The following is a 23,604-nucleotide window of genomic DNA, read 5'->3' as shown; positions in this document are numbered from 1 at the left end:
AATGTATGATCAAAAGAGGGAGCGGAGGTGTTCGGCTGCAAGAAGGTGTGAATGTACACCCATAATTACTGAAAAATGGGTAAGAAAAGGTGCGAATGCCCAACTATACATAATCAAAAGCAGGAGTGGATGTGTTCGGCTCCAAGAAGGGTTGAATGTCTGACCATAGTTTGTAAAAAGCAGGTAAGAAAAGGTTTGACTGCCCGAACATACACCATCAAAAGAGGGAGCGGAGGTGTTCCGCTGTGAGAAGGTGTGAATGTCCGACCATAGTTGGTAAAAAGCGGGTAAGAAAAGGTTAAAATACCCGACTGTACACAATCAATAGCGGGAGCGGAGTTGTTCGGCTACTAAAAGATGTGAAAGTCCGACTATGGTTTGTAAAAAGCGGGTAAGAAAAGATGCGAATGCCCGACAATGTATGATCAAAAGAGGGAGCGGAGGTTTTTGGCTACAAGAAGGTTTGAATGTCCGACCATAGTTGGTAAAAAGCGGGTAAGAAAAGGTTAAAATACCCGACTGTACACAATCAATAGCGGGAGCGGAGTTGTTCGGCTACAAGAAGGTGTGAAAGTCCAACCATGGTTTGTAAAAAGCTGGTAAGAAAAGGTTCGAATGCCCGAATATATACCATCAAAAGCGGAAGTGGAGGTGTTCGGCTGCAAGAAGGTGTGAACGTCCGACCAAAGTTTGTAAAAAGCAGTTAAGAAAAGGTTCGAATATCCAACCAAACATAATCAAAAGCGGGAGCAGAGCTGTTCGACTGCAAGTATGTGTGAATGTCAGATCATAAATTGCAAAAAGCTGATGAGAAAAGGTGAGAATTCCTGACTATACACCATCAAAGAGAGTGTTCGGCTGCAAGTAGGTGTGAATGTCCAGCCATAATTACTTTTTTGTTTAAATCTTTCTAAACATGGTAAATATGAAGGACAAAGCGGTTTTAACTTGGTTTGAGTGAAGGAATTCATTTTATACATAAAATCCCAAATCATGCAGAACGTATGAAAAGAAGCTTATTCTCGGATGCCTGATCCTCCAGTGTTGCACTTTCCTATACTGCAAAATACAACGTTGTTCTTTGTTGAAATCGATTTAGACATTGATAAATATCAAGGACAAAGCAGTTTCCACTTGTTTTGAGTGAAGGAATTAATTTTATACATAAAATCCGAAATCGTGCAGAACTCATGAAAATAAGCTTATTCTCGGATTCCTGCACCTTTTGATTTGTTCTTTCTTTTACTGCACAGTTCAATGTTTTTTTTTGTTTAAATCTATCTAGTCATTGATAAATATGAAGGTACAAGCCGTTTTAACATAGTTTGAGTGAAGGAATTCATTTTATAGATAAAATCCAAAATCGTGCAGAACTCATGAAAGTAAGCTTATTCTCGGATTCCTGAAACTTTAGATTTGCCCTTTCTTTTACTGCAAAGTCCAATGTTGTTGTTTTTTTGTTTAAATCTTTCTAAACATTGATAAATATGAAGGACAAAGCAGTTTTAACATAGTTTGAGTGAAGGAATTCATTTTATACATAAAATCCCAAATCATGCAGAACGTATGAAAACAAGCTTATTCTCGGATTCCTGATCCCTCAGTGTTGCTCTTTCTTCTACTGCAAAATACAATGTTATTCTTTGTTGAAGTCGCTCTAGACATTGATAATTATGAAGGACAAAGCAGTTTTCACCTGGTTTGATTGAAGGAATTAATTTTATACATAAAATCCCAAATAATGAAAAACTCACGAAAAGCTTTTTCTCGGATTTCTGAACCATTAGTGTTGCTCTTTCTTTTACTGCAAAATACAACGTTGTTTTTTGTTGAAATCTATCTAGATATTGATAAATACCAGCCGAACATCTCTGAAAGGCTTTCTTACCTTTTCTTACCCGTTTTTTACAAACTATAGTCAGACATTCACACCTTGCAGCTGAACCACCTCCGCTCCCTGTTATTGATTATCTATGGTCTGGCAATACTACCTTTTCTTACCCGTTTGTGAGTAATTATGGCTGGACATTCACACCTACTTGCAGTCGAACAGCTCTGCTCCCGCTTTTGATTATGTTTGGTTGGATATTCAAACCTTTTCTTAACTGCTTTTTACAAACTCCACTCCACTTTACAAAATCCACTCCTGCTTTTGATGATGTATGGTTGGGCATTCCCACCTTTTTTTAACCATTTTTCAGGAATTATTGGTGGACATTCACACCTTCTTACAGCGGAACACCTCCGCTCCCTCATTTAATGGTATATGTTCGGGCATTCGAACCTTTTCTTACCCGCTGTTTACAAACTATGGTCGGACATTCAAACCTTATGTAGCCGAACACATCCACTCCTGCATTTGATGATGTATGGTTGGGCATTCGAACCTACTTGTTGTCCACTTTTCATTAATTATGGGTGGACATTCACACCTTGTCGCAGCCAAACACCTCCGCACCCTTTTTTAATCATGTATGGTTTAACATTTGCACCTTTTCTCACACGCTTTTTACTATTGTCGGCCATTCACAGCTTCCTCTCCACCATACTTGTATGGTGGGACATTCACACCTACTTGCAGCCGAACACCACCTCTCTCGCTTTTGATGATGTATGGACCGGCATTCTTACCTTTTATAACACATTTTTCAGCAATTATGGTAGGAGATTCACACCTACTCACAACCGAACAACTCCGCTCCCGCATTTGATGGTGTATAGTCGGGCATTCTCACCCTTTCTCATCAGCTTTTTGCAAATTATGATCTGACATTCACACCTACTTTCAGTTGAACAGCTCTGCTCCCGCTTTTGATTATGTTTGGTTGGATATTTGCACCTTTTCTTAACTGCTTTTTACAAACTTTGGTTGGACGTTCACACCTTCTTGTAGCCGAACATATCAACTCCTGCTTTTGATGATGTATGGTTGGGCATTCGCACTTTTTTTTTACCCATTTTCCAGGAATTATGGGTGGACATTCACACCTTCTTGCTGCTGAACACCTCCTCTCCCACTTATGATCATGTGCGGTTTGATTTTCGAAAAATTTCTTTCATGTTCTCTAGCAATTATTGATGGACATTCAGACCTTCTTGCAGCTGAACACCTCCACTCCCTCTTTTGATCATACATTGTCGGGCATTCGCATCTTGTCTTACCCGCTTTTTACAAACTTTAGTCAAACATTCACACCTTTTTGCAGCTGAACCACCTCTGCTCCCTGTTTTGATCATGTATGGTCTGGCAATACTACCTTTTCTTACCCATTTGTGAGTAATTATGGCTGGACATTCCCACCTACTTGCAGCCGAACACCACCTCTCCCGCTTTTGATGATGTATGGACCGGCATTCTTACCTTTTCTAACACATTTTTCAGCAATTATGTTCGGAGATTCACACCTACTCACAGCCGAACAACTCCGCTCCCGCATTTGATGGTATATAGTCGGGCATTCTCACCGTTTCTCATCAGCTTTTTGCAAATTATGATGTACATTCACACTTACTTGCAGTCGAAAAGCTCTGCTCCCGCTTTTGATTATGTTTGGATGGATATTCAAACCTTTTCTTAACTGCTTTTGAGAAACTTTGGTCGGACGTTCACACCTTCTTGCAGCCGAACACCTCCGCTTCCGCTTTTGATGGTGTATATTGCGGCATACGAACCTTTTCTTACCCGCTTTTTACAAACCATGGTCGGACTTTCACACCTTCTCTTAGCTGAACAACTCCGCTCCCTCTTTTGATTGTGTACAGTCGGGTATTTTAACCTTTTCTTACACGCTTTTTACCAACTATGGTCGGACATTCACACCTTCTTACAGCGGAACACCTCCGTTCCCTCTTTTGATGGTGTATGTTCGGGCATTGGCACCTTGTCTTACCCATTTTTCAGTAATTATGGGTGGACATTCACACCTTCTTGCAGCTGAACACCTCCTCTCCCACTTATGATCATGTGCGGTTTGATATTCGAAAATTTTCTTTCATGTTTTCCAGCAATTATCGATGGACATTCAGACTTTCTTGCAGCTGAACACCTCCGCTCCCTCTTTTGATCATACATTGTCGGGCATTCGCACCTTGTCTTACCCGCTTTTTAGAAACCATGGTCGGACTTTCACACCTTTTAGTAGCCAAACAACTCCGCTCCCGCTATTGATTGTGTACAGTCGGGTATTTTAACCTTTTCTTACCCGCTTTTTACCAACTATGGTCGGACATTCACACCTTCTTACAGCGGAACAACTCCGCTCCCTGTTTTGATCATTTATGGTCTGGCAATACTACCTTTTCTTACCCGTTTGTGAGTAATTATGGCTGGACATTCAGAGCTTCTTGCAGCCGAACACCTCTTCTCCCGCTTTTGATGATGAATGGTCTGGCATTCTTACCTTTTCTAACACATTTTTCAGTAATTATTGTCGGTCATTCACACCCTTTCCCATCAGCTTTTTGCAAATGATGATCTGACATTCACACCTACTCACAGTCGAACACCTTTGCTCCCGCTTTTGATTATGTTTGGTTGGATATTCAAACCTTTACTTACCTGCGTTTTACAAACTTTGGTCGGACGTTCACACCTTCTTGCAGCCGAACACCTCTGCTTCCGCTTTTGATGGTGTATATTCGGGCATTCAAACATTTTCTTACCCGCTTTTGACAAACCATGGTCGGACTTTCACACCTTCTTTTAGCCGAAAAACTCCGCTCCCGCTATTGATTGTGTACAGTCGGATATTTTAACCTTTTCTTACCCGCTTTTTACCAACTACGGTCAGACATTCACACCTTCTTACAGCGGAACACATCCGCTCCCTCTTTTGATGGTGTATGTTCGGGCATTCAAACCTTTTCTTACCCGCTTTTTACAAACTATGGTCGGGCATTCAAACCTTCTTGTAGCCGAACACATCCACTCCTGCTTTTGATCATGTATGGTTGGACATTCGCACCTTTTCTCACCCGCTTTTTCTCATAGACTATTCTACCATCAACAACTTGGAAACCATAATCGACTCTCTAGATGCAGAAAAAGCATTTGATGGAGTGAACTGGAAATTTTTATTCGCAACATTAAACAAATTCGGTTTTGGGTCACACTTCATCAACTGGATAAGGATATTATATAGCTCCCCAAATGCAAGTGTCAGGACAAATGATCAAACTTCTCCAAGCTTCAGTCTGCGGAGAGGTACAAGACAGGGTTGCCCTCTTTCTCCCTCACTTTTTGCTATTTTCATCAAACCTTTAGCAGCTGCTATCAGACAAGATAGAAATATTAAAGGCATCCAACCCCAAAATATTGAGCATAAAATAAGTCTTTATGCTGATGATGTATTACTTTTCCTTCAGAACTCACAGACGTCTCTCACTCACACGATCACACTCATAAATAAATTCTCTGCACTTTGTGACTACTCTATCAACTGGTCTAAGACCACAGTTCTGCCCATTAACTGTAGGGTCCAGAATATACCTGCGATCACTTTACAGTCAGGAAATATTAGATATTTAGGCATAAACATTTCCTCCAGGCTCTCAGAGCTAACAAAGCTAAATTATGTGCAATTATTAAAGAGAGTAGAGGACGAGCTCTCTCGTTGGAAGTCCTTACCTATATCACTTATGGGGAGAGTTACAACCATTAAAATGATGATACTACCAAAAGTTAACTATTTGTTCTCAATGATCCCCATAAAACCATCTGCTACTTGGTTTAAGTCACTAGATTCATGCATCTCCAAATTTCTGTGGAAAAACAAACCACCACGTATTAGTTTAAAAACCCTACAGAAGACCAAGGACAGTGGTGGATTAGATTTACCTAATTTTCAGCACTATTCCTTAGCCAATAGGTTACAATATATATCAAAATGGTTTAAACCTTGTTGTTGTCACAGTTCCCAGAGACGTTGTAATCGTTGAGGATTCTATATTCACCCCCTCATTAGAGGCACGTGTTGCAGATTGATGACACTGAATCTTCTTCTCTGTTCATTGCTGGCATCATTCCCAGCATCGTAAGTGTTCGTGGCATTGTTAGCCTCTTCTTTTGGATCTTGATATCGAGCATCCTTTTGTATTTCTGGTTTGTCAGTCCTCTCTCTTCGTTCACCGGAGTCTTCGTCTCTTTGTCCTTGAGTTTGGTGATTTTTTCTTCTTTTGATGCCTTGACACAGTGTGACAGGTGATACCACGTGGGAGATCCTTTAACTTGGACTGCTGTCCCTGTGCTGCGAAATGGCTGTGATGCTCAAATGGTCTCTCCTTCATCATATACACAGTTATTTATACATCACCTTCCACCATGAAGCGTTGTCCCTTTTTGTTTCTCTCTTTGTTCTTAAAATGCTGTCATGCATGTCTAAACCAATCCATTAAATTAGATAATTTTGGCAGTAAAGCGATCTACAATGTGCTTGGTCGCAAAGCTGCTCATCTGTGGTAAACAGCTCTTCAGAAAGGCATTCTTCAATTGATTTCACTAATTTTATGTAATAATTTTGTGATTTCCTACAAAACTACACTTCCTCTCCCATCTGTCTGAGTATTTAATATTGTCTGGGTCCCGTTAAAACATGTATTTTTCCCATCTAATTCCTTGTTTGCTTTAAAACAATTATTCCCCATTTTCTATCCTTTCAGTAACCAACCAGTTTGTATGGAGTACACTGGAGCAACTTGACTGATCAGTAAAACACTGCTTTTGTTGTCACCGCAAGGCTTCCCCCGTCGGTTGTTTCACTGAGACACTACTGAGTAACAACAACTCAACACAGTTTATACACATAACATTCATATACATACTAACAAACAAACAAACAATTATTTATCGCAATTTTCTCATCTCTGTTTGAACGTACACCCAGGTAAATATTCCTGTAGTCTTGTCATACCGACTATGGACCCATTCATTGTTTAACTTCACTGTTTTGCAAATCCTAAATGAATATTACACATTGACATTGAACCTTACTGGTAAGCGGGTCTTCATTGCATTCAGCAGCCTATATGTGAGCATCTATGTGTAAGCTGTTCTTCTTTGCATTTATCAGCAGCAAGCAATTCTTCATTGCACATGAATATGAAAATAGTACAACAATTCCAATGCGTTAGCGAAACCTTCTATATCAGGAGTGTCCATCATGATGCTGGGAATAGAACCTCTTTCCCAGAATAGTTCATTACTCAACTGATCATAACTCCGCAATGAGCACATTTCAAAGTATCATTCCTCTACATGTATTCAAAAATCTATGTGTAAATGTTTAATATTTCTTATATTTGTTGATGTCATTCTGTGTGCATGTGGCCTAAACCCAATCTCTGTGTGGCAATTTTAATTTAAACACGTTGAACTCTGCCTCTGATCATTTAAAAAAGGTGTGTACCAATATCAACCTTTCTCAGGTAATTACTGATCCTACAAAACCAATCTTAAGAGATCCTTCAAGGTTGTCCCTGATTGGCTCAATCTTAACAAATCAAAGGTAGAAAATCCGCAGTATCTGAACTTGGTGTTAGTTATCACTGCTCAATAGCCTGTATCAGAATTGCAAAAATGAAAACATTAGGTCCACGCTTGGTATCCAGATCCTGAAACATCTCCATGAGCAGGAGTTTTTTTTAACTGATCTGTTGAATAGTTATACTCATGACACTGTTAAAATCCCAGATGAAGATCTAGCACTTGACCATTTTTGTAAATCTTCTAATTCCATAGTTGATAAACACGCCCCTTTTAAAAAGTATAGAACTTAGAACAGGTCTAGTCCCTGGCTTTCGTCAGAACTGTCTTCTTTACTTAAAAAATAAATAAACCTTGGATGCTAGCTGGGCATATGAGGGACCCGGGTCATTGCCTTGCTTTTAGGAAGCTTAGAAATAAAGGTACAGCAGAAATAAGAAAGGCCAAGTCTGATCATTATCTAAATTTGATTCCCAGAGCTTACTCAGATTTCAGAAAAGTCTGTCCTACTGCTCCTGTTTTTAATTAGACTTCTATGCCTTCGCAGTCGCAGCTTTGTCACTCCTTTTAAGCTTATTGTATGTTCTAAATGTTGTTTTAATCGTGTCTTCAAAAGTTTTTTGTTTTTTTTTGTCTCAGCTATTGTATATGAGATTATTTTCTCCATTTATCTCCAAGTTTAAATAAATGTTATTACTAGTGTGGCACTTTCTATGTCAAGGGGACAGTGGTGGTACTCTGTATGGTTATTTTAGTCACACCCTATGTTCTCATGTTAGCCGTTGTTTTCTTCACTGAGGTTGAGATGAACCACCTCCTGTTGAGAGAATTCCCCTTTGTAGTCAGACTTTTGCCTCAGAAAACAGTGGTGGGTAAATAATCTTTCCCTACTTCTGAAGGTCGTGGTACAATGTGATAAGTGAATCCAAGAAGTCCTTCAGCTGCTGTGGGTGATGTAAGTAGTACCTGAAATGGACCTTCCCCCCATTGGGCTGGACCAGTTCTTTTTCTTTATCACTTTGATGATGATCCAGTCCCCGGGTTTTACTGTCTTCAGAGATTCCTTCACCGGTTCACCTGGAACAGACTAAACAGAAGAGATCTCTCTACTTGTTAATATTTGTATACTGCTAAGGTTTCTTCTCTTTTTCTTTTTTTCTTCATCATGTCAGTTGATGACTGTGTTTTGACTGTGGGAGTACAAATGGTCTTCCATACCTTTTCTCAAATGGAGTTCATCTTGTGCTAGTTGGAGGATGCATTTTTAGGATGGTAAACAGTAAACCCAATATTTCCCATTTCTTCCATGATTTTTTTCAGTCTTGACTTAATTATTCCATTGTGTCTCTCCACGAAACCTGCTGATTGTGGATTATATGCACAGTCGTTTCTAAGGTCTATTTTAAGTTCTTTGCCATCAGTGAGATGACGTTGTTTACACAGTGTGTCAAATTATCACTGAAGATCTTTTCAGGAATTTCAAATCTAGAAATGATTTATTTTACCCGTGCTTTTGCTACTGAGAGTGCATCTGCTTGTGCACATGGAAATATTTCAGTCCATTTGGTAAAAACCTCTGTTGTCACTGAGCAGAATCGTTTCCCTTAACATTAATTTAGTTCAATGAAATCTACACAATAATGAAATAATGAAATCCAAACAAATATGTTGAAAAAGATACACTGACTTAGGGAATTATCTTCGTTTTGGTCTTAGATTGCCCTGTTGATTGTATTTTGCACATATTTGACCTGCTAGACAAAAGTCTGATCATTATCTAAATTTGATTCCCAGAGCTTACTCAGATTTCAGAAAAGTCTGTCCTACTGCTCCTGTTTTTAATTAGACTTCTATGCCTTCGCAGTCGCAGCTTTGTCACTCCTTTTAAGCTTATTGTATGTTCTAAATGTTGTTTTAATCGTGTCTTCAAAAGTTTTTTGTTTTTTTTTGTCTCAGCTATTGTATATGAGATTATTTTCTCCATTTATCTCCAAGTTTAAATAAATGTTATTACTAGTGTGGCACTTTCTATGTCAAGGGGACAGTGGTGGTACTCTGTATGGTTATTTTAGTCACACCCTATGTTCTCATGTTAGCCGTTGTTTTCTTCACTGAGGTTGAGATGAACCACCTCCTGTTGAGAGAATTCCCCTTTGTAGTCAGACTTTTGCCTCAGAAAACAGTGGTGGGTAAATAATCTTTCCCTACTTCTGAAGGTCGTGGTACAATGTGATAAGTGAATCCAAGAAGTCCTTCAGCTGCTGTGGGTGATGTAAGTAGTACCTGAAATGGACCTTCCCCCCATTGGGCTGGACCAGTTCTTTTTCTTTATCACTTTGATGATGATCCAGTCCCCGGGTTTTACTGTCTTCAGAGATTCCTTCACCGGTTCACCTGGAACAGACTAAACAGAAGAGATCTCTCTACTTGTTAATATTTGTATACTGCTAAGGTTTCTTCTCTTTTTCTTTTTTTCTTCATCATGTCAGTTGATGACTGTGTTTTGACTGTGGGAGTACAAATGGTCTTCCATACCTTTTCTCAAATGGAGTTCATCTTGTGCTAGTTGGAGGATGCATTTTTAGGATGGTAAACAGTAAACCCAATATTTCCCATTTCTTCCATGATTTTTTTCAGTCTTGACTTAATTATTCCATTGTGTCTCTCCACGAAACCTGCTGATTGTGGATTATATGCACAGTCGTTTCTAAGGTCTATTTTAAGTTCTTTGCCATCAGTGAGATGACGTTGTTTACACAGTGTGTCAAATTATCACTGAAGATCTTTTCAGGAATTTCAAATCTAGAAATGATTTATTTTACCCGTGCTTTTGCTACTGAGAGTGCATCTGCTTGTGCACATGGAAATATTTCAGTCCATTTGGTAAAAACCTCTGTTGTCACTGAGCAGAATCGTTTCCCTTAACATTAATTTAGTTCAATGAAATCTACACAATAATGAAATAATGAAATCCAAACAAATATGTTGAAAAAGATACACTGACTTAGGGAATTATCTTCGTTTTGGTCTTAGATTGCCCTGTTGATTGTATTTTGCACATATTTGACCTGCTAGACAAAACTTTATTCATTTACTTATTCTAAAAAGAAATTATTTTAGACCTGGAACGATCCATCTTTTATTTTTTATGGAACTCCAAATGGGAAAGGTTGAGGAGGGAAGTACTGAAGAAGCCAAAAGTGAAGGGAGGGAAAGCAGTACCAGATCTGTATTTGTTTTTAGGAAGTCTCTTTACCTCTGTCCAATTAAAGTGTGCAATTAACCCATCCAAAAACCCAGCGGCAGCTGCAATGGCAAGATTATGGATGGGGGCCTACATGAGAAGATTACGACTTTTACCATCAGACCTGAAAGTACCTGTGTCTTTTAATCTAACAAAAAGTTATGCTTTTATAAAGACATTTTTAAACCATTTTAATTTAGAACAAGAAGATGTACAAGTTTTAACGTGCCATCGATCTTTGCTCTCTGTTGTGCAGGAGCAGGCCCCAGTGAGTCCAGTGCGTGGGCTCACTCTTGGCGAGCCCTCAACAGTTTGGCGCAGTGTGAACCTTTCAGCTCTTCTGAACAGACTTTGGGATTTGTCATGGATGGTGGCTCACGAGATTCTCCCAGTCAGGTCATGCACTCCAGGGGTATGTCGGCGACGGCCACCTGCCCCCGGCCAGGTTGTGGCGCGCCTGAGACGGTGAGGCATTTCTTCTGGGAGTGCAGTGCTGCTGTGGACTTGTGGGCAACAGCCGACTCCTTAAATTTCCCGTACTTACCAGCAAGAGAGGTCCTGTCAGCACAACTGGTGCTTTATGGGGTGAGTCAAAATCAGAACCTCAGGAAAGAGGAATTTGTCAAAAGGTGGCTCACCTTGGCCGCCATCAAAGACGCCATATGGACCTCAAGAAACTTGCTGGTAAGAAGGCACAAGCAGATTCCCCCCGTGGCTGTGATCCAGATGGCAGTAGCAACAGCCCAAGAGGCTGCAGGCCAAGGACGCAGCCACAAAGAAGCATCGCCTCTGTGCTCACTCGGACGAAGGAGCCGGAGTCACACGAAAAAAAGGTCCAAGCAATAGCAGAAGGCAGAGAAGCAATAACTGTCCACTGGTTCACGTCCGAGGGCCCTTCCTGGCACAATGCGCACTTGTAGCGGTGTTCTTTTTATGGCCATAGGTGGCCAGAGTGTCACTTTGCACCTCCGCCCACCCGCTGCACTGAGCACTCTTCAGCCCTTAAATGGCATAACTTTGCACTCCCGCACGCTCCAGCGAGCACCATTCTAGCAACATCGGCACAGTCGCAACAAGTAAGGCAACTCTACTCAGAGAAGTCACTCTGCACAGTAACAAGATTTCTTTTTCACAGACAGAAAGGGCTTCACCCGCAAAGGTAAAGCCTGCCAAAATTAGAAACAACTCATTAGTGCTGCTCTCCACGGAAGTGTTTAGTAAAAGGCGAAAGACTTGTACGTTATGAAGAGAAACCAGAGTACGATTATCCATCACTGCGGGAGCAGGGCATCAGGCTAGTTGGCATAGCCACGTTCCCCATGGTGAGCTTTGCTTGGTTGAGACGCTTGCTCCCCCCCCTTGCTCCTCGGCTGACCAAGTAGGAACAATCGGGCCCTATTCGATGGCTGCCTTGTCTTTTACTCTGTGCAAAAGACAAGGCAGCCACAAACACCACGGGAACACCGTATTAAGGCTTTGTTCTGACCGCTCATTCGGTGTCACGTTTCTTTCAAGCAATTCTCCCGGTTAGCCCGCACTCGGCTCGCTCCCAGAGTCGTGTTAAAGTCCACTTCGCATTCACTCTCTTTTCTCAGCAGATTAAAAGAAAGTTTCATCTTGGGCTCCCTGAAACTTCCATCCTGCACCGCTGTTTGCTTTTGCACAAGAGCAGAGAAGAGCGCACCGTTCCCAGCGGCACTGCAGTACCGGGTCGATGCTTGGAGTGAACGGAGCAAGCTCCTTTTTCAACTCCTATTGCTAAAAATCCATTTAATATGTAGTCCTCGTATAGAGGACATATCAGATATTAAACTGAGTCTTTATGGTGTTATTTCACCCATTAACACTTAAGGTACCTCATACAGTGGCTGTGATATGGTTACTTAACAAAATATCTTTACCAGACATCTCTCCTACATAACTGTTCTTCTTTCACAGCCACACCTTTTTGTCGAGAGATGTGCTACACTTAATCCATCCACACTGCTACCTACCCCACAGATGGAAAGCCTCACGATTGCATGTCAGAAATAACCATCAGTGTTTTACCCAGGCCAGACTTAACTGATACAACGTTGTACTTTGTAGAATGAGAAAAAACTTCTTCAGCAATAAGCATCTCTCGACATATGACGAAATACAGATTTTGCTATGAAATTAATTCCTTCTATCAGCCTGACTTAAAACTGTTTGTCCTTATTTATCCACTTCAAATCGAGTTTCAACAATTAAAAAAATTTTGTAGTTTGAGAAAGAACAACTTAATCTTCAGCAATCAGTATAAAAAGAAGGTAAGAAAAGGTGCAAATGCCAACCATACATCACTAAAAGGTGGAGCGGAAGTATTCGGCTGCAAGTAGGTGTGAATGTCCGACCATAATTTGTAAAAAGCTGATGAGAAAGGGTGAGAATGCCCGACTATACACCATGAAATGCGGAAGCGGAGGTGTTCGGCTGCAAGAAGGTGTGAACGCCCGACCAAAGTTTCTAAAAAGCAGTTGAGAAAAGGTTTGAATATCCATCCAAACATAATCATAAGCGGGAGCAGAGCTGTTCGACTGTAAGTAGGTGTGAATGTCAGATCATAATTTGCAAAAAGCTGATGAAAAAGGGTGAGAATGCCCGACTATACATCATCAAATGCGGGAGCGGAGTTGTTCGGCTGTGAGTAGGTGTGAATCTCCGACCATAATTGCTGAAAAATGTATTATAAAAGGTAAGAATGCCGGTCCATACATCATCAAAAGCGGGAGAGGTGGTGTTCGGCTGCAAGTAGGTGGGAATGTCCAGCCATAATTACTCACAAATGGGTAAGAAAAGGTAGTATTGCCAGACCATACATGATCAAAACAGGGAGCGGAGGTGGTTCAGCTGCAAAAAGGTGTGAATGTTCGACTAAAGTTTGTAAAAAGCGGGTAAGATAAGGTGCGAATGCCCGACAATGTATGATCAAAAGAGGGAGTGGAGGTGTTCAGCTGCAAGAAGGTCTGAATGTCCTTCAATAATTGCTAGAGAAAATTAAAGAAATTTTTCGAAAATCAAACCGCACATGATCATAAGCAGGAGTGGAGGTGTTCAGCTGCAAGAAGGTTTGAATGTCCGAGCATAGTTTGTAAAAAGCGGGTAAGAAAAGGTGCCAATGCCCGAACATACACCATCAAAAGAGGGAGCGGAGGTGTTCCGCTGTAAGAAGGTGTGAATGTCCGACCATATTTGGTAAAAAGCGGGTAAGAAAAGGTTAAAATACCCGACTGTACACAATTAAAAGAGGGAGCGGAGTTGTTCAGCTAAGAGAAGGTGTGAAAGTCCGACCATGGTTTGTAAAAAGCAGTTAAGAAAAGGTTCGAATATCCAACCAAACATAATCAAAAGCGGGAGCAGAGCTGTTCGACTGCAAGTAGGTGTGAATGTCAGATCATAAATTGCAAAAAGCTGATGAGAAAAGGTGAGAATTCCTGACTATACACCATCAAATGCGGGAGCGGAGTTGTTCGGCTGTGAGAAGGTGTGAATCTCCGACCATAATTGTTGAAAAATGTGTTAGAAAAGGTAAGAATGCCGGTCCATCCATCATCAAAAGCGAGAGAGGTGGTGTTCGGCTGCAAGTAGGTGTGAATGTCCAGCCATAATTACTCACAAACGGGTGAGAAAAGGTAGTATTGCCAGACCATACATGATCAAAACAGGGAAGCGGAGGTGGTTCAGCTGCAAGAAGGTGTGAATGTCCAACTAAAGTTCAAATATATTAACAAAAGCGGGAGGAGAGGTCTGCGGATGACAGTGGTTGAGAATTTCCAACCATAATCTATGAAATGCGGTGAAAAAAAGTGGGTGTGAATATCCCACCATACAAGTATGGTGGAGAGGAAGCTGTGAATGGCCGACCATAGTTTGCAAAAAACGGGTAAGAAAAGGTTCGAATGCCCGAACATACACCATCAAAAGAGGGAGCGGAGGTGTTCCGCTGTAAGAAAGTGTGAATGTTCGACCATAGTAGGTAAAAAGCGGGTAAGAAAAGGTTAAAATACCCGACTGTACACAATCAATAGAAGGGGGTGAATTGTTCGGCTACAAGAAGGTGTGAAAGTCCGACGATGGTTTGTAAAAAGCTGGTAAGAAAACGTTTGAATGCCCGAATATATACCATCAAAAGCGGAAGCGGAGGTGTTCGGCTGCAAGAAGGTGTGAATGTCCGACCAAAGTTTGTAAAAAGCAGTTAAGAAAAGATTCGAATATCCAACCAAACATAATCAAAAGCGGGAGCAGAGCTGTTCGACTGCAAGTAGGTGTGAATGTCCTCAACGTTTTTCTTTGTTGAAGTCGATCTAGACATTGATAAATATGAAAGACAAAGCAATTTTAACTTGGTTTGAGTGAAGGAATTCATTTTATACATAAAATCCCAAATCATGCAGAACGTATGAAAAGAAGCTTATTCTCGGATTCCTAAACCTCCAGTGTTGCAATTTACTATACTGCAAAATACAACGTTGTTCTTTGTTGAAATCGATTTAGACATTTAGATTTGATAAATATGAAGGACAAAGCAGTTTCCACTTGGTTTGAGTGAAGGAATTCATACCAGCCGAACATCTCTGAAAGGCTTTCTTACCTTTTCTTACCCGCTTTTTACAAACTATAGTCAGACATTCACACCTTGCAGCTGAACCATCTCCGCTCCCTGTTTTGATTATCTATGGTCTGGCAATACTAACTTTTCTTACCCGTTTGTGAGTAATTATGGCTGGACATTCACACCTACTTGCAGTCTAACAGCTCTGCTCCCGCTTTTGATTATGTTTGGTTGGATATTCGAACCTTTTCTTAACTGCTTTTTACAAACTTTGGTCAGACATTCACACCTTTTTGCAGCCGAACATTTCCGCTCCACCTTTTAGTGTTCTATCACACCTTTTTTTTCACCGCATTTCATAGAATATGGTTGGAAATTCTCAACCAATCATCCGAAGACCTCTCCTCCCGCTTTTGTTAATATATTTGAACTTTAGTTGGACATTCACACCTTCTTGCAGCTGAACCACCTCCGCTCCCTGTTTTGATCATGTATGGTCTGGCAATACTACCTTTTCTTACCCATTTATGAGTAATTATGGCTGGACATTCACACCTACTTGCAGTCGAACAGCTCTGCTCCCGCTGTTGATTATGTTTGGTTGGATATTCGAACCCTTTCTTAACTGCTTTTTAGAAACTTTGGTCGGACGTTCACACCTTCTTGCAGCCGAACACCTTCGCTTTCGCTTTTGATGGTATATATTCGGGCATTCAAACGTTTTCTTACCCGCTTTTTACAAACCATGGTCGGACTTTCACACCTTCTTGCAGCCGAACAATTCCCCCCCTTCTATTGATTGTGTACAGTCGGGTATTTTAACCTTTTCTTACCAGCTTTTTACCAACTCTGGTCTGACATTCACACCGTCTTACAGCGGAACACCTCCGCTCCCTCTTTTGATGGTGTATGTTCGGGCATTCGAACCTTTTCTTACCCATTTTTTACAAACTATGCTCGGACATTCAAACCTTCTTGTAGCCGAACACATCCACTCCTGCTTTTGATGATGTATGGTTGGGCATTAGAACCTACTTGTTGCCCGCTTTTCATTAATTATGGGTGGACATTCACACCTTGTCGCAACCAAAAACCTCCGCTACCTCTTTTGATCATGTATGGTTGGACATATGCACCTTTTCTCACCCGCTTTTTGCAAACTATGGTCGGCCATTAACAGCTTCCTCTCCACCATACTTGTATGGTGAGATATTCACACCCACTTGCATCCGAAATCCTCCGCCCCAACTTTTGTTGATATTTAGTCGGTCATTCGCACCTTACCCGCTTATGGCAAACTATGGCCTTCTTGCAGCCAAACACCTCTGATCTCGCTTTTGATGATGTAAGGTTGGGCATTCAGACCTTGCTTCACCTGCTTTTCACCAAATATAGTCGGACATTCACACCTTCTTGCAGCCGAACACTTCCGCTCCACCTTTTAGTGTTCTATCACACCTTTTTTTTAACCGCATTTCATAGATTATGGTTGGAAATTCTCAACCACTCTCATCCGAAGACCTCTCCTCCCGCTTTTGTTAATATATTTGAACTTTAGTCGGACATTCACATCTTCTTGCAGCTGAACCACCTCCGCTTCCCTGTTTTGATCATGTATGGTCTCACAATACTACCTTTTCTTACCCGTTTGTGAGTAATTATGGCTGGACATTCAGACCTACTTGCAGCCGAACACCACCTCTCTCGCTTTTGATGATGTATGGACCGGCATTCTTACCTTTTATAACACATTTTTCAGCAATCATGGTCGGAGATTCACACCTACTCACAGCCGAACAACTCCGCTCCCGCATTTGATGGTGTATAGTCGGGCATTCTCACCCTTTCTCATCAGCTTTTTGCAAATTATGATCTGACATTCACACCTACTTGCAGTTGAACAGCTCTGCTCCCGCTTTTGATTAGTTTTGTTTGGATATTCGCACCTTTTCTTAACTGCTTTTTACAAACTTTAGTTGGACGTTCACACCTTCTTGTAGCCAAACACATCCACTCCTGCTTTTGATGGTGTATATTCGGGCATACGAACCTTTTCTTACCCGCTTTTTACAAACCATGGTCGGACTTTCACACATTCTCTTAGCTGAACAACTCCGCTCCCTCTTTTGATTGTGTACAGTTGGGTATTTTAACCTTTTCTTACCCGCTTTTTACCAACTATGGTCGGACATTCACACCTTCTTACAGCGGATCACCTCCGCTCCCTCTTTTGATGGTGTATGTTCGGCAATTGGCACCTTGTGTTACCCATTTTTCAGTAATTATGGGTGGATATTCACACCTTCTTGCAGCTGAACACCTCCGCTCCCGCTTTTGATGGTGTATAGTCGGGCTTTCGAGCCTTTTCTTCCCTGGTTTTTACAAATTATGGTTGGACATTCAGACCTTCTTTCAGCCGAAAACCTCCGCTCCCCCTTTTCATTTATACATTGTCAGGCATTCGCACCTTTTCTTACCCGTTTTTTACAAACTATGCTCGGACATTCAAACCTTCTTGTAGCCGAACACATCCACTCCTGCTTTTGATGATATATGTTTGGGCATTCGCACCTTTTTTTTTACCCATTTTTCAGGAATTATGGGTGGACATTCACACCTTCTTGCAGCTGAACCCCTCCGCTCCCGCTTTTGATCATACATTGTCGGGCATTCGCACCTTGTCTTATCAGCTTTTTACAAACTTTAGTCGAACATTCAAACCTTCTTGCAGCTGAACACCTCCGCTCCCGCTGTTGATGGTGTATAGTTGGGCTTTCGAGCCTTTTCTTCCCCGGTTTTTACAAATTATGGTTGGACATTTAGACCTTCTTGCAGCCGAAAACCTCCACTCCCTCTTTTGATCATACATTGTCGGGCATTCGCACCTTTTCATACCCGCTTTTTACAAACCATGGTCGGACTTTCACAGCTTTTAGTAGCCGAACAACTCCGCTCCCGCTATTGATTTTGTACAGTCGGGTATTTTAATCTTTTCTTACCCGCTTTTTACCAACTATGGTCGGACAATCACACCGTCTTAGAGCCGAACACCTCCGCTCCCTCTTTTGATGGTGTATGTTCGGGCATTCGAACCTTTTCTTACCCGCTTTTTACAAACTATGGTCGCATATTCAAACCTTCTCGTAGCCGAACACATCCACTCCTGCTTTTGATGATGTATGGTTGGGCATTCGCACATTTTCTTACCCATTTTTCAGTAATTATGGGTGGACATTCACACCTTCTTGCAGCTGAACAACTCCTCTCCCGCTTATGATCATGTGCGGTTTGATATTCGAAAATTCTCTTTCATGTTTTCTAGCAATTATTGATGGACATTCAGACCTTCATGCAGCTGAACACCTCCGCTCCCGCTTTTGATGGTGTATAGTCGGGCTTTCCAACCTTTTCTTCCCTGGTTTTTACAAATTATGGTCGGACTTTCACACCTTTTAGTAAACGAACAACTCTGCTCCCGCTATTGATTGTGTACAGTCAGGTATTTTAACCTTTTCTTACCCGCTTTTTACCAACTATGGTCGGACATTCACACCTTCTTACAGCGGAACACCTCCGCTCCCTCTTTTGATGTTGTATGTTCCGACATTCGAACCTTTTCTTACCCGCCACATACTATGGTCGGATATTCAAACCTTATGTAGCCGAACACATCCTCTCCTGCTTTTGATGATGTATGGTTGGGCATTCGAACCTACTTGTTGCCCGCTTTTCATTAATTATGGGTGGACATTCACACCTTGTCGCAGCCAAAGACCTCCGCTCCCTGTTTTGATCATGTATGGTTTGACATTCGCACCTTTTCTCACTCGATTTTTAATATGGTCGGCCATTCACAGCTTCCTCTCAACCATACTTGTATGGTGGGATATTCACACCCACTTGCATCCGAAGACCTCCGCCCCCACTTTTGTTAATATTTAGTCGGTCATTCGCACCTTACTCGCTTTTTGCAAACTATGGCCTTCTTGCAGCCAAACACCTCTGATCTCGCTTTTGATGATGTAAGGTTGGGTTTCAGACCTTGCTTCACCTGCTTTTCACCAAATATAGTCGGACATTCACACCTTCTTGCAGCCGAACACTTCCGCTCCACCTTTTAGTGTTCTATGGGGCATTCACACCTTTTTTTTAACCGCATTTTATAGATTATGGTTGGAAATTCTCACCCACTCTCATCCGAAGACCTCTTCTGCCGCTTTTGTTAATATATAGTCTGGCATTCGAACCTTTTCTTACCCGCTTTTTACAAATTATGGTCGGACATTCACACCTACTTGCAGCCGAATACTTCCGCTCCACCTTTTAGTGATGTATGGTTGGCATTTGCACCTTTTCTTACCCTCTTTTTATACTGATTGCTGAAGATTAAGTTGTTCTTTCTCAAACTACAAAATTTTTTTAATTGTTGAAACTCGATTTGAAGTGGATAAATAAGGAGGACAAACAGTTTTAAGTCAGGCTGATAGAAGGAATTAATTTTATAGCAAAATCTGTATTTCGTTATATGTCGAGAGATGCTTATTGCTGAAGAAGTTCTTTCTCATTCTACAAAGTACAACGTTGTATCAGTTAAGTGTGGCCTGGGTAAAACACTGATGGTTATTTCTGACATGCAATCGTGAGGCTTTCCATCTGTGGGGTAGGTAGCAGTGTGGATGGATTAAGTGTAGCACATCTCTCGACAACAAGGTGTGGCTGTGAAAGAAGAACAGTTATGTAGGAGAGATGTCTGGTAAAGATATTTTGTTAAGTAACCATATCACAGCCACTGTATGAGGTACCTTAAGTGTTAATGGGTGAAATAACACCATAAAGACTCAGTTTAATATCTGATATGTCCTCTATACGAGGACTACATATTAAATGCATTTTTAGGAATAGAAGTTGAAAAAGGAGCCTTCTCCATTCACTCTTAGCATCGACCCGGTACTGCAGTGCCGCTGGGAACGGTGCGCTCTTCTCTGCTCTTGTGAAAAAGCAAACAGCGGTGTTGGATGGAAGTTTCAGGGAGCCCTAGATGAAACTTTCTTTTAATCTGCTGAGAAAAGAGAGTGAATGCGAAGTAGACTTTAACACGACTCTGGGAGCGAGCCGAGTGCGGGCTAACCGGGAGAATTGCTTGAAAGAAACGTGACACCGAATGAGCGGTCAGAACAAAGCCTTAATACGGTGTTCCCGTGGTGTTTGTGGCTGCCTTGTCTTTTGCACAGAGTAAAAGACAAGGCAGCCATCGAATAGGGCCCGATTGTTCCTACTTGGTCAGCCGAGGAGCAAGGGGGGGGAGCAAGCGTCTCAACCAAGCAAAGCTCACCATGGGGAAGGTGGCTATCCCAACTAGCCTGATGCCCTGCTCCCGCAGTGATGGATAATCGTACTCTGGTTTCTCTTCATAACGTACAAGTCTTTCGCCTTTTACTAAACACTTCCGTGGAGAGCAGCACTAATGAGTTGTTTCTAATTTTGGCAGGCTTTACCTTTGCGGGTGAAGCCCTTTCTGTCTGTGCAAAAGAAATCTTGTTACTGTGCAGAGTGACTTCTCTGAGTAGAGTCGCCTTACTTGTTGCAACTGTGCCGATGTTGCTTGAATGGTGCTCGCTGGAGCGTGCAGGAGTGCAAAGTTATACCATTTAAGGGCTGAAGAGTGCTCAGTGCAGCGGGTGGGCGGAGGTGCAAAGTGACACTCTGGCCACCTATGGCCATAAAAAGAACACCGCTACAAGTGCGCATTGTGCCAGGAAGGGCCCTCAGACGTGAACCAGTGGACAGTTATTGCTTCTCTGCCTTTTGGCTAAGATCAAGTGATCCACTGCTATTGCTTGGACCTTTTTTTCGTGTGACTCCGGCTCCTTCGTCCGAGTGAGCACAGAGGCGATGCTTCTTTGTGGCTGCGTCCTTGGCCTGCAGCCTCTTGGGCTGTTGCTACTGCCATCTGGATCACAGCCACGGGGGGAATCTGCTTGTGCCTTCTTACCAGCAAGTTTCTTGAGGTCCATATGGCGTCTTTGATGGCGGCCAAGGTGAGCCACCTTTTGACAAATTCCTCTTTCCTGAGGTTCTGATTTTGACTCACCCCATAAAGCACCAGTTGTGCTGACAGGACCTCTCTTGCTGGTAAGTACGGGAAATTTAAGGAGTCGGCTGTTGCCCACAAGTCCACAGCAGCACTGCACTCCCAGAAGAAATGCCTCACCGTCTCAGGCGCGCCACAACCTGGCCGGGGGCAGGTGGCCGTCGCCGACATACCCCTGGAGTGCATGACCTGACTGGGAGAATCTCGTGAGCCACCATCCATGACAAATCCCAAAGTCTGTTCAGAAGTGCTGAAAGGTTCACACTGCGCCAAACTGTTGAGGGCTCGCCAATAGTGAGCCCACGCACTGGACTCACTGGGGCCCGCTCCTGCACAACAGAGAGCAAAGATCGATGGCACGTTAAAACTTGTATATCTTCTTGTTCTAAATTAAAATGGTTTAAAAATGTCTTTATAAAAGCATAACTTTCTGTTAGATTAAAAGACACAGGTACTTTCAGGTCTGATGGTAAAAGTCGTAATCTTCTCATGTAGGCCCCCATCCAGAATCTTGCCATAGCAGCTGCCGCTGGGTTTTTGGATGGGTTAATTGCACACTTTAATTGGACAGAGGTAAAGAGACTTCCTAAAAACAAATACAGATCTGGTACTGCTTTCCCTCCCTTCACTTTTGGCTTCTTCAGTACTTCCCTCCTCAACCTTTCCCATTTGGAGTTCCATAAAAAATAAAAGATGGATCGTTCCAGGTCTAAAATAATTTCTTTTTAGAATAAATAAATGAATAAAGTTTTGTCTAGCAGGTCAAATATGTGCAAAATACAATCAACAGGGCAATCTAAGACCAAAACGAAGATAATTCCCTAAGCCAGTGTATCTTTTTCAACATATTTGTTTGGATTTCATTATTTCATTATTGTGAACTAAATTAATGTTAAGGGAAACGATTCTGCTCAGTGACAACAGAGGTTTTTATCAAATGGACTGAAATATTTCCATGTGCACAAGCAGATGCACTCTCAGTAGCAAAAGCACGGGTAAAATAAATCATTTCTAGATTTGAAATTCCTGAAAAGATCTTCAGTGATAATTTGACACACTTTGTAAACAACGTCATCTAACTGATGGCAAAGAACTTAAAATAGACCTTAGAAACGACTGTGCATATCATCCACAATCAGCAGGTTTCGTGGAGAGACACAATGGAATAATTAAGTCAAGACTGAAAAAAATCATAGAAGAAATGGGAAATATTGGGTTTACTGTTTACCATCCTAGAAATGCATCCTCCAACTAGCACAAGATGAACTCCATTTGAGAAAAGGTATGGAAGACCATTTGTACTCCCAGAGTCACAGTGAGCTTAAAAGGAGTGACAAAGCTGCGACTGCGAAGGCATAGAAGTCTAATTAAAAACAGGAGCAGTAGGACAGACTTTTCTGAAATCTGAGTAAGCTCTGGGAATCAAATTTAGATAATGATCAGACTTGGCCTTTCTTATTTCTGCTGTACCTTTATTTCTAAGCTTCCTAAAAGCAAGGCAATGACCCGGGTCCCTCATATGCCCAGCTAGCATCCAAGGTTTATTTATATTTTAAGTAAAGAAGACAGTTCTGATGAAAGCCAGGGACTAGACCTGTTCTAAGTTCTATACTTTTTAAAAGGGGCGTGTTTATCAACTATGGAATTAGAAGATTTACAAAAATGGTCAAGTGCTAGATCTTCATCTGGGATTTTAACAGTGTCATGAGTATAACTATTCAACAGATCAATTAAAAAAAAATCCTGCTCATGGAGATGTTTCAGGATCTGGATACCAAGCGTGGACCTAATGTTTTCATTTTTGCAATTCTGATACAGGCTATTGAGCAGTGATAACTAACACCAAGTTCATATACTGCGGATTTTCTACCTTTGATTTGTTAAGATTGAGCCAATCAGGGACAACCTTGAAGGATCTCTTAAGATTGGTTTTGTAGGATCAGTAATTACCTGAGAAAGGTTGATATTGGTACACACCTTTTTTAAATGATCAGAGGCAGAGTTCAACTTGTTTAAATTAAAATAGCCACACAGAGATTGGGTTTAGGCCACATGCACACAGAATGACATCAACAAATATAAGAAATATTAAACATTTACACATACATTTTTGAATACATGTAGAGGAATGATACTTTGAAATGTGCTCATTGCGGAGTTATGATCAGTTGAGTAATGAACTATTCTGGGAAAGAGGTTCTATTCCCAGCATCATG

General features: G+C 41.5%; 4 non-coding genes across 4 annotated transcripts; 2 read left to right on the top strand and 2 right to left on the bottom strand.

Annotated features, from left to right (window-relative positions):
* Window positions 1-11,873: 11,873 nt before the first annotated feature.
* On the bottom strand, window positions 11,874-11,986 carry LOC140302623 (U5 spliceosomal RNA). The gene has a single exon (XR_011915076.1). It is a non-coding gene; the product is annotated as a U5 spliceosomal RNA (small nuclear RNA).
* A 411-nt stretch (window positions 11,987-12,397) lies between these two features.
* On the bottom strand, window positions 12,398-12,580 carry LOC140302530 (U2 spliceosomal RNA). The gene has a single exon (XR_011914993.1). It is a non-coding gene; the product is annotated as a U2 spliceosomal RNA (small nuclear RNA).
* Window positions 12,581-20,095: 7,515 nt separating this feature from the next.
* On the top strand, window positions 20,096-20,278 carry LOC140302546 (U2 spliceosomal RNA). Its single transcript, XR_011915006.1, has one exon. It is a non-coding gene; the product is annotated as a U2 spliceosomal RNA (small nuclear RNA).
* Window positions 20,279-20,689: 411 nt separating this feature from the next.
* LOC140302622 (U5 spliceosomal RNA) lies at window positions 20,690-20,802 on the top strand. The gene has a single exon (XR_011915075.1). It is a non-coding gene; the product is annotated as a U5 spliceosomal RNA (small nuclear RNA).
* Window positions 20,803-23,604: the final 2,802 nt, after the last annotated feature.

Source organism: Leuresthes tenuis, unplaced genomic scaffold, assembly GCF_036924035.1.
Source record: "Leuresthes tenuis unplaced genomic scaffold, fLeuTen1.0.hap1 SCAF_2, whole genome shotgun sequence".
NCBI lineage: Eukaryota > Metazoa > Chordata > Actinopteri > Atheriniformes > Atherinopsidae > Leuresthes > Leuresthes tenuis.
This window is presented reverse-complemented; position numbering and strand designations above follow the sequence as displayed.